The 9920-nt window shown below is 39.2% G+C and overlaps 1 pseudogene; it reads right to left on the reverse strand.

Moving 5' to 3' along the window:
• Nucleotides 1–6065: 6065 nt before the first annotated feature.
• Nucleotides 6066–7221, reverse strand: LOC147612123 (cytokinin hydroxylase pseudogene; annotated as a pseudogene).
• Nucleotides 7222–9920: the final 2699 nt, after the last annotated feature.

Below are 9920 nucleotides of genomic sequence, written 5' to 3' on the forward strand. Positions count from 1 at the left end.
TGAAATATCGCTCCGTGGGGATGGGTCTGAAAATTTTATTGATAAGTTCTTGTTTCGTTCACCGTGCGAAACGAACATTGGTCTAGATTTGGATTCCCCTTATCGTGTGGTGGATGGTGGTCGTGTGACTTGGCTAATTACTCTGTCTTCTCTTTTCTAGTGCTGTAAGGGCGTGCACAAAACAGACTGTTAGAAGAGTTTTAGTGCCAGAGCCAAATCCACTGCCCAATCCAGCACAAAATCCAATTTTGGTTCCAGATATTCCAGAGAAAATTCCAAAGGATGTCTTAAGTGAACCTATGTTTCCTGATGTCAAACCCAAAACTAGCAGGAACATTTCAAAGGCCAGGGTCACTTTGCAGAGACAAAGAAAAATGTTTGCGGAGATAAGGAAGGCGCAGGCGGCTGTCAATCTCCTCATCCCCAAAGATCCTTTCTTGAGGATTGTCAGATCCATAAGCGACAGAATAAAGTGGAAAGGTTACTTTAAATGGACGAGTAGCGCCATCGCATGTCTTCTCAAGAGTCATGCGAGGACTTGCTTATAGACTTATTAAATGATAGTAACATTTGTGCTGCCTATGCTAGGAGGGTCACACTAATGGACAAGGACATGACATTAGTAATAAGTAGAGTTAGGTATAGGTATGATAAGTTCATGCAACCTCTACCATTTAGGGATAGGAAGGCAGTAGAAATCCTCTCCATTCCTCCTGCTTTGAAGAGGAACAGGAGTTCTGACAAGGTGGTTATTGAAGAGGTGACAACACCAGGTCCACAAGGGCTTAAGAGGCTTGTAAAGGGGGCGAATCTCAAGGGAAAGGAGACATTGTTAGAAGAGAATGTCGATAGGGATGATTTGGCAGAAAACCTTCTAAAGTTGGAGGGAGAGAATAACGACAGAATTAAGGTGGTGCCTAGTAAGATTATATGCAATGTCTTGTACAACGCCGAGCAAGAGGAGTACTATCACTCCAATGGATGTTTATATGCTCGTTGAAAAGAATAGAGAGATCAGTGATAGTATTGTGCTTACTTGTTTAAGGTGTGTACTCTTCGCCTTTTTTTGAATGCTTTCTTATTTTGATTTCTTTTTTCCTTTCCTAATGTTTTTAATTCAATATGCATGGTAGTGTTGAAAGAGCTTTTTCCAGACCAGGCAAAGCAAGTATATATTTGTGATCCTTTGGTATCAACGTGTTCAAGGGATATTTTAAAAAACTTTTATCGGTGAATTTTTCATGAATAAAATGACTACTTTTTTTTATGGACTTATGAGTTTTTTTCCAAAATCAATTAAAAAAACTCTTTCTGTAAACGTATTTCTGTAAATTTACCTTAAAATTTTGAATTAAAAAACCCTTTCATTTGAATTCACGTGGTATACTTACATAATTTTAGGTGAACCTAGATTTATTTACGATTTGATTAAATATTAGAACTTGGTGGCCTTATTCTTGATCCTTATAATTAGCAATTTAATCGACTAGAGTCACCAACTCGTTGGCGGGAGATTAGAATTTGACTTTTCACATTGTTTCAAACTGTTGTACCACTACTATCTAGGTAGGCTCTGTTGTAGCCTGCATCCTCCTCTCCAACTTCCAAGCGAAGAACTTGGAAGTCAGGCATCAGGCCTGAGCTTTTCTTTGAGAAACGAGCAAGTAAGACATGCGCCCCCATTGCCTCCTCCGCTCCAACTTCTAAGCGAAGAACTTAGGCATGAGCTTCCTTTGGTCCTGGCTAGATATGTGCCCATGTTGCCTCCTCTTCTAGAATCTAAGCTCTCCAAAGTCCAGTAGCTAGCTTTTAAACTTCCTATTTCTCAGCTGTAGAGAGCGGCCGTTCACAGTTTACGACTATGGATTCTGCGCCCTGCCTTCCTCCAGAGCCACGCTCTTCTTGCAAGTTGTTGCATGTTGCAACCACTGCCCGGGCCAGTCACGCTCTTCTTGCAATCTGGGAGAAGCTAATCGAGATTACTCTCTGGAGTCTGAGATCATGATTCGCTGCAGCCTGAGCCTGCTCTACTGCCAGTCTGGACTCTCAAGGTTGATGGGGCTGCTCTACTATGAGTGCGCTTCAAAGCTAATTTTTTATAATGTACTTATAAAACTTTTGTCGATTACAATTTACACATTCCCTATGCATCGAGTTACAAGGTCAAAACTTCTCTCAGAGTTGCATTAGTTGTCTTTTTTTTTTTCCCTGTGAGACACCAATAGTAAGTTTTAAAATTTTGGCCTCCTTCAACTTGTATTTCACTAATTGGCCTTTTTTTATACATTGATAGATCTATTTATATGCCAACTCATATCTCGAAGCTAGGAATCTAGAAGCATGGGACGACCTAAAAAGAATTCAAGATAAATATCTCTTTGGGTGGCATTCCGAGGCACGACAACAAATGCAAGGGACATTCGCATTAGTTGTCTTTTTTTTTTCTGTGAGACACGCATAGTAAGGTTTAAAATTTTGGCCTCCTTCAACTTGTATTTTACTAATTGGCCTTTTTTTATACATTGATTGATCTATTATCATGCCAACTCATCTCAAAGCTCGGAATCTAGAAGCATGGGACGACCTAAAAAAGATTCAAGCTCAATATCTCTTTGGGTGGCATTCGGAGGCACGACAAACAAATGCAAGGGACGTTCCCCATAACCTTGTTTTTGATTCTAGTTTATATTGAAATGAAAGCGGATAATATTTTTGGAGAAGAGGGTAGTAGCACTATTGAAAACCAAGCTCTTGAAATTCATCAAAGTTTTGAGGGTCATAAAAATTGTGTGGAAAGATTGAAGTTAAAAGCAATGGCACCACCTAAGGTGATTGAAAAACATGTGGATTTGATGGTAGAATGCGAAAAAAGTTGCATAATAAGTGTGATGCAAATTACATGGTTTGTTGCTAAAAATGACATGTCATTTTGCAATCATTCCAAGAATAATGTGAGTTTAATATGTATATGCATATACCTAATATGCCTTTGTTAAGTGAATAATCTTCTTAACTAATTCACAATCTGGGAAGGAGTTTCTAGAAGCAAGCTATGAAGTATATTGGAAGACAAGATTCTTGCAAGTCCATTCTTTTCCATAATGATGGATGCAAGCACATATCGTCATTATGAGAATGATTTGATTTTTCACATAACATACTTATCTAACGAAGAATTTAGTGTGCGTGAAACTTGATTTGTTAGGCTTGTGCACATACAGGATGGAAAGGCCCAATCTATGTATGAGTGGGTGAAACAGTTGGTTAAATATATGCAATTAAGAGAGGATAAGATGGTTGGGCTTGCTTGATATGGAGCTAGTGCATTGAGTTACAAGGTCAAAACTTCTCTCAACCATTATTAAGAGTTGCATTAGTTGTCTTTTTTTTTCCTGTGAGACATCCATAGAAATGTGGTTTAAGAAATGCCATCTAAAAGAAAAAAAAGAAACATATGTGAGAAGTTTTCTTCATACATGGAAGATAACTTCTCCATGGCCTTATCCTATAATTGATAAAAAATGAAAAAGAATGAATTAAATGTAAAGTGTGCACTGAAATGAAAGCAGATAATATTTTTGGAGAAGAGTGTAGAAGCACTATTCAAAACCAAGCTCTTGAAATTCATCAAAGTTTTGAAGGTCATAAAAATTGTGTGGAAAGATTGAAGTTAAAAGCAATGGCACCATCTAAGGTGATTGAAAAACATGTGGATTTGATGGTAGAATGCGAAAAAAGTTGCATAATAAGTGTGATGCAAATTGCATGCTTTGTTGCTAAAAATGACATGTCATTGGAATCATTCCAAGAATAATGTGAGTTTAATATGTAAATGCATATACCTAATATGCCTTTGTTAAGTGAATAATCTTCCCAACTAATTCACAATCTGGGAAGGAGTTGGTCTAGAAGCAAGATGAAGTATATTGGAAGACAAGATTCTTGCAAGTCCATTCTTTTCCATAATGATGGATGGAAGCACAGATCGTCATTATGAGAATGATTTGATATTTCACATAACATACTTATCTAATGAAGGATTTAGTGTGTGTGAAACTTGATTTGTTAGGCTTGTGCACATACATGATGGAAAGGCCCAATATACCTAATATGCCTTTGTTAAGTGAATAATCTTCCTAACTAATTCACAATCTGGGAAGGAGTTGGTCTAGAAGCAAGCTATGAAGTATATTGGAAGACAATATTCTTGCAAGTCCATTCTTTTCCATAATGATGGATGGAAGCACAGATCGTCATTATGAGAATGATTTCATTTTTCACATAACATACTTATCTAATGAAGAATTTAGTGTGTGTGAAACTTGATTTGTTAGGCTTGTGCACATACATGATAGAAAGGCCCAATCTATGTATGAGGGAGTGAAACAGTTGGTTAAATATATGCAATTAAGAGAGGATAAGATGGTTGGGCTTGCTTAATATGGAGATAGAGCCATGGTTGGCGTGAATGAAGGACTTGTTGCAAAGTAGCTTAGACCAGATGTCTCCCATCTTGTGGGTTTGCATATTGCATTGTGCACCGCGAGAATCTTGTTTTGTTAAAGATGCATGTGAGAACTTTGTATAATCTTAAGGAATTTTAAAGAGATCTATGGGTGGGTTATTAGGATGGGAAGACAAGGAAGTCTTGAGAAACACACATGTTCTCAAGTACGAAATTCTTCCAAGTAGTACTCAACAAGGAGACATGGGAGGATGTATTGTTTTGGCAAAGGAGTTCATTCAAAAACTTGTGTCAAGTTTTGATGAAAGATTTTATGATTGTAACTTGTTTAACACAATGAAGCTCTTTTCACCAAAAAAATATATAGACAACAGAGCATAACAATAATGTTTTACGAGGTAATTTTTTTTATCGATTATGTGATCGATTTGATGGTGATGGCTCATCTTGCTTAGTCAACAGAAAGCTTTGCAAAGGAGAACTTTCTCATTTTGTGCCTACATTAGTGGAGTCTTATCCCACTAAGGGTATATTTGACTCTTGGGTACAATGTAGTAGTGAGATTAAATGGAGGCAAATGTTTCCCGAAATATTAAAGCTATGGCAAATTGTCCTTGTCATCCCTGCTAATTCTATTAGGTGCAAAAGAGGGTTCTCCAAACAAAACAAAATAAAGAGTCATGATAGGTCTTGCCTTAGCTGGAAAACCATGTTCATGTCCTTATCTATTGAAGAGAAGCTTGAAAATATGAATCGAGATCACATATTTGATTTGTGGAAATCAAAATGGATAGAAGATCTCAAAATTAATCAAGAGTACCTTTTCCTAGAGCGATTTGTACTTGAAAGTTTTGGTATGAATTAAATCTTTTGCCCAATTCACTTGTCTAAATTTTTAAGATTGAGTGCAAGTATAACAAAATTTTCAAATAGCATTTTTTTAAACCAGTCAAAATAAGGGCATGCTTATAAACTAACCATTTATTAGGCTAAATTTGCATATTTTGTCGATATTTTAACTAAAACCTAGTAAATTTGAATTGTTTTTTAAAGAGCTTGATATATTTCTAGAAGAAAAAAATACATTAAAATGTTGTTTTTGTGGAGCCCTAGCTAAGGAGCTATATAGGAGCTCATAAATGATACGCCAGACCCAAAATACAAACTCAGCCTCCCTAGACAAAAAACGGCATTTCAATGTATTTCTACCGGTGAAGTTAACGGCATTCAGGCTTCGTGTTTTGTGATGACCGACGAGTCAAAAAGCGCCTTGTGATAGGGGGGTTTGCACGTAAGTGTCACATTTGCATTGGGACACGAGACTCGAGAGTGTGATCAATGATATATTACGCTAATAACTTTGTTTAATAGAGAAGAAGTAATAGATTACACTAATCACTTTGTTTAATCGAAAAGAACTGAAAATGTGGATTTGTTAGATGAGAATGAATCATTAAACAATTATCACTGCAACTTCTTGGATGGAAGTCACAGTTTCCACGAGATATATCTTCTTCCATTAGAATCAGTAGGTGCTACGATACAATCGAGTCTATAACATGTATATCTATGTATAGTACATGGGACGCCATGCTTGGGCTTAAGAGTGAGAACGAAGATAGGAGCGTGTTTGTAATGGGGCGAAAGAGCGGGAGAGAAGCATCGACAGGACGACTTTCGCTTCGATGATGGCGGAGTTCTGGCCGACGCAGTTGCGCGGGCCGAAGGAGAAGGGCATGTAGGCCGTGGGATGCTTGCACGCATTTGCCACTCCTTCGCCAAACCGCTCCGGCCTGAACTCGTCTGCATCCTCACCCCATATGGACTTGTCGTGGTGGATGGCAAGCACCGGCACCCACACCGACAGCCCTTTGGGTATGTGCAAGTCCCCCACTTTCATGTCCGTAAACGCCTGCCTCGCGAGCAGCGTTGCCGGAGTGTACAACCTCAGCGATTCGAGCAATATCATGCCGAGCTGCACGCACAAAACACATATCAATAGGAAACTAACCATATTAAGCAAAAATAGATCAACCTAGCTAAAGATTACCGTAACAGTACATGAATCCAGAGTCCATTCAACCACGTTATAAGCATTCATTTACCATCTAAACAGCAGGTACACGTCCTATAACAATGACCACTGTTTTACAGCAGCTCTCCTTTTTAGCATATTTGTCCTATCTTCTGCAGGTAGTATGCCCATTGCCTTGTGCCCAGATCAAATAAGGTGTTATTCTCAAATAAACCTATCATAAAGGGATACGGAACGCTACTTATCCCTATAATGTAATGTATACAATTTGCAGGAATTAAACTTGTGAGGATCAGATGATTAATTATGTCGAGCTGCACAATACAATTGGCATATAGTAACATAAAAAGGAGGGAAAAATAAGGATAGTAGGAAAACGGATTCAATGGTCACCCACCACTTTGTGCCTGCTTAGGATGTCGGCGTCGGGTGGGTTGCCTTGGGTCAGGTGGAGTGTTTCTTCGCGAGCTCGATCTTGCCAGGAGGGATTAGAGGCGAGGAGCATGAGGGTCCACGTGAGGAGGAGGGAGGTGGTGTCGTGGCCCGTGAAGAAGAAGGTCTTACACTCGTCCATAAGCTGCTGGGAGGTGCAGCGGAAGCCGCACTGCTCCTTACTCGCAGCCTCGATTTCCCGTAGCATCAACCCCAACAAATCGTAGCCGTCGGATGACCGATCGCAGCTCATCCTCATCGCTTCTCGGCGAGCTTCAATGATCGCCATGAGCGACGCCTCCACTTCCATCTTCAACTTCTGTATGCTGCACATATTTGTGGGACTAGAATTTTAGCATCAAAAAATACGCTTAAAATAAGAAAAATAAGGCCGGCGGACTACCATAGCAAGGCAAGCTCGCTCTGGTGGTCAACTACTCTGCCTTAAGTCTTTGTATATTTTAGAACCCTCCAAGAAGTTCTCAAAAAGAACATCCGTTGTTCATCGCCATATTTGGACCGTAGTAAACTGATGAAAAGTAGACTAGGGTTACCTACGCTACTGAGGGAAAGCAGATAAACTAGAAATTATGACTAGGAAAATTTGTAAACCAGGCAACGAAGCTAGTACACTAAGAATTATTTAATTAACTTAAAGATGCTAAATTATGTACCCCATGCATGTTTTTAAGAGTCGAATATTGAATGGAAAATAGGGCTAGGAACAAAGTCTACTTGTGCCGAAATGGCTAGCATGACAATTTTCACATAATGCTAGATAGGTGCCTCCATGTATGTTTTGAAGATTCAACTATTCAATGGAAAACTATAAGCAATGACTACTTAGTGAGTGACATGGCTAGCATGAGGAATAATATAGTGTTGAGGACTCTAACAAGGGTTAAGCCATACATGCTCTCCAATAGCCTCTGTGTAGCATGTAGGTTCCACATGCTTTACCATAGATGTCATGTATGCATAGTGCATAGCAAAATCTCTATATGTCAATCTGTCAAAACAGGATATCTGACTCTCTGGGATCTCCGCAATGCCTGCGGGTCACTCTGTACACCTGTGACTCTAGCATGTGGTGGGTTTCCTTGGGTTAGACGCGAGGAGCATGAGGAGGAGGGAGGTGGTGTCGTGGCCCGTGAAGAAGAAGGTCTTACACTCGTCCATAAGCTGCTGGGAGGTGCAGCGGAAGCCGCACTGCTCCTTACTCGCAGCCTCGATTTCCCGTAGAATCAACCCCAACAAATCGTAGCCGTCGGATGACCGATCGCAGCTCATCCTCATCGCTTCTCGGCGAGCTTCAATGATCGCCATGAGCGACGCCTCCACTTCCATCTTCAACTTCTGTATACTGCACATATTTGTTGTGGGACTAGAATTTTAGCATCAAAAAATACGCTTAAAATAAGAAAAATAAGGCCGGCGGACTACCATAGCAAGGCAAGCTCGCTCTGGTGGTCAACTACTCTGCCTTAAGTCTTTGTATATTCTAGAACCCTCCAAGAAGTTCTCAAAAAGAACATCCGTTGTTCATCGCCATATTTGGACCGTAGTAAACTGATGAAAAGTAGACTAGGGTTACCTACGCTACTGTGGGAAAGCAGATAAACTGATGAAAAGTAGACTAGGGTTACCTACGCTACTGAGGGAAAGCAGATCATAAACTAGAAATTATGACTAGGAAAATTTGTAAACCAGGCAACGAAGCTAGTACACTAAGAATTATTTAATTAACTTAAAGATGCTAAATTATGTACCCCATGCATGTTTTTAAGAGTCGAATATTCAATGGAAAATAGGGCTAGGAACAAAGTCTACTTGTGCCAAAATGGCTAGCATGACAATTTTCACATAATGCTAGATAGGTGCCTCCATGCATGTATACGCATGCATGTGTATGTGCAAGCTTGTGTGTGCATGTAAGTGTGCATTCTCTATGTGTTGTGTGCAAGTGTGTGTATCATGTGCATATCTGGGGTGTGTGTGTGTGTATTTATTTATATATGTATGTATAGGCATGTGTATTCTCTCTTACACATGCACATATCTGGGGTGTGTGTGTGTGTATTTATTTATATATGTATGTATAGGCATGTGTATTCTCTCTTACACATGCACATAATATAATATTAGAAGATATGTGTAGAGGCGCATAGATAGAGATATCTATGCAAATCTAAGTGAAAAGGATTCATGTAAGGTGTGGCTTCAAGCACTTGCGTGGGTTCGAGCCTTGTGGGCGGCGATTTTGGGCCTATAGGTGTTCAAACATCTGTGTTTAAGCGTTGAACTAGAAGGGAGGTGCCATGTAAGCTTGGCATCTCAAGTCTTAAGATTTAACAAAATTTGATTTACTCATGGATGGTGCTTGCCACCCACGTTGACAAAGCATGGTGAGAAATTAATGGGGGTACCCTATAGCTTTAAGGCCTCTTGATTATTCTTTTCCCTTTCTCCTGATAAGCAGGTCTAGGTGAAATCTCAAAAGCTATGAAAAATCATGGAGACTATTTAGGGCTCTACAAGAGCCACACATTCCTGCAATGCGAGGGTATGGGGATGGGCTTTCATAGTATCTTCCACGAGCACAATTAACGCGATCACTTGCATTTAAAATGTACCTTGCCAAGATTTTTCTAACCATGTTAAACTTACACAATTAAGGATCTAAATTTCTCTTAAAAAATATGTTTAAATTAGTAATTACGATGACTAGCTTGACATAATCGAAATTCGTGGGAATGCAAGGGTTTCTCATGCATTTACTGATTTTCAACTTGTAGAGCACAATTAACGCGATCACTTGCATTTAAAATGTACCTTGCCAAGATTTTTCTAACCATGTTAAACTTACACAATTAAGGATCTAAATTTCTCTTAAAAAATATGTTTAAATTAGCAATTACGATGACTAGCTTGACATAATCGAAATTCGTGGGAATGTAAGGGTTTCTCATGCATTTACTGATTTTCAAC

The sequence above is a fragment of the Cibotium barometz genome, chromosome 46, assembly GCF_041138505.1.
Source record: "Cibotium barometz isolate CiBa-2024 chromosome 46, ASM4113850v1, whole genome shotgun sequence".
NCBI lineage: Eukaryota > Viridiplantae > Streptophyta > Polypodiopsida > Cyatheales > Cibotiaceae > Cibotium > Cibotium barometz.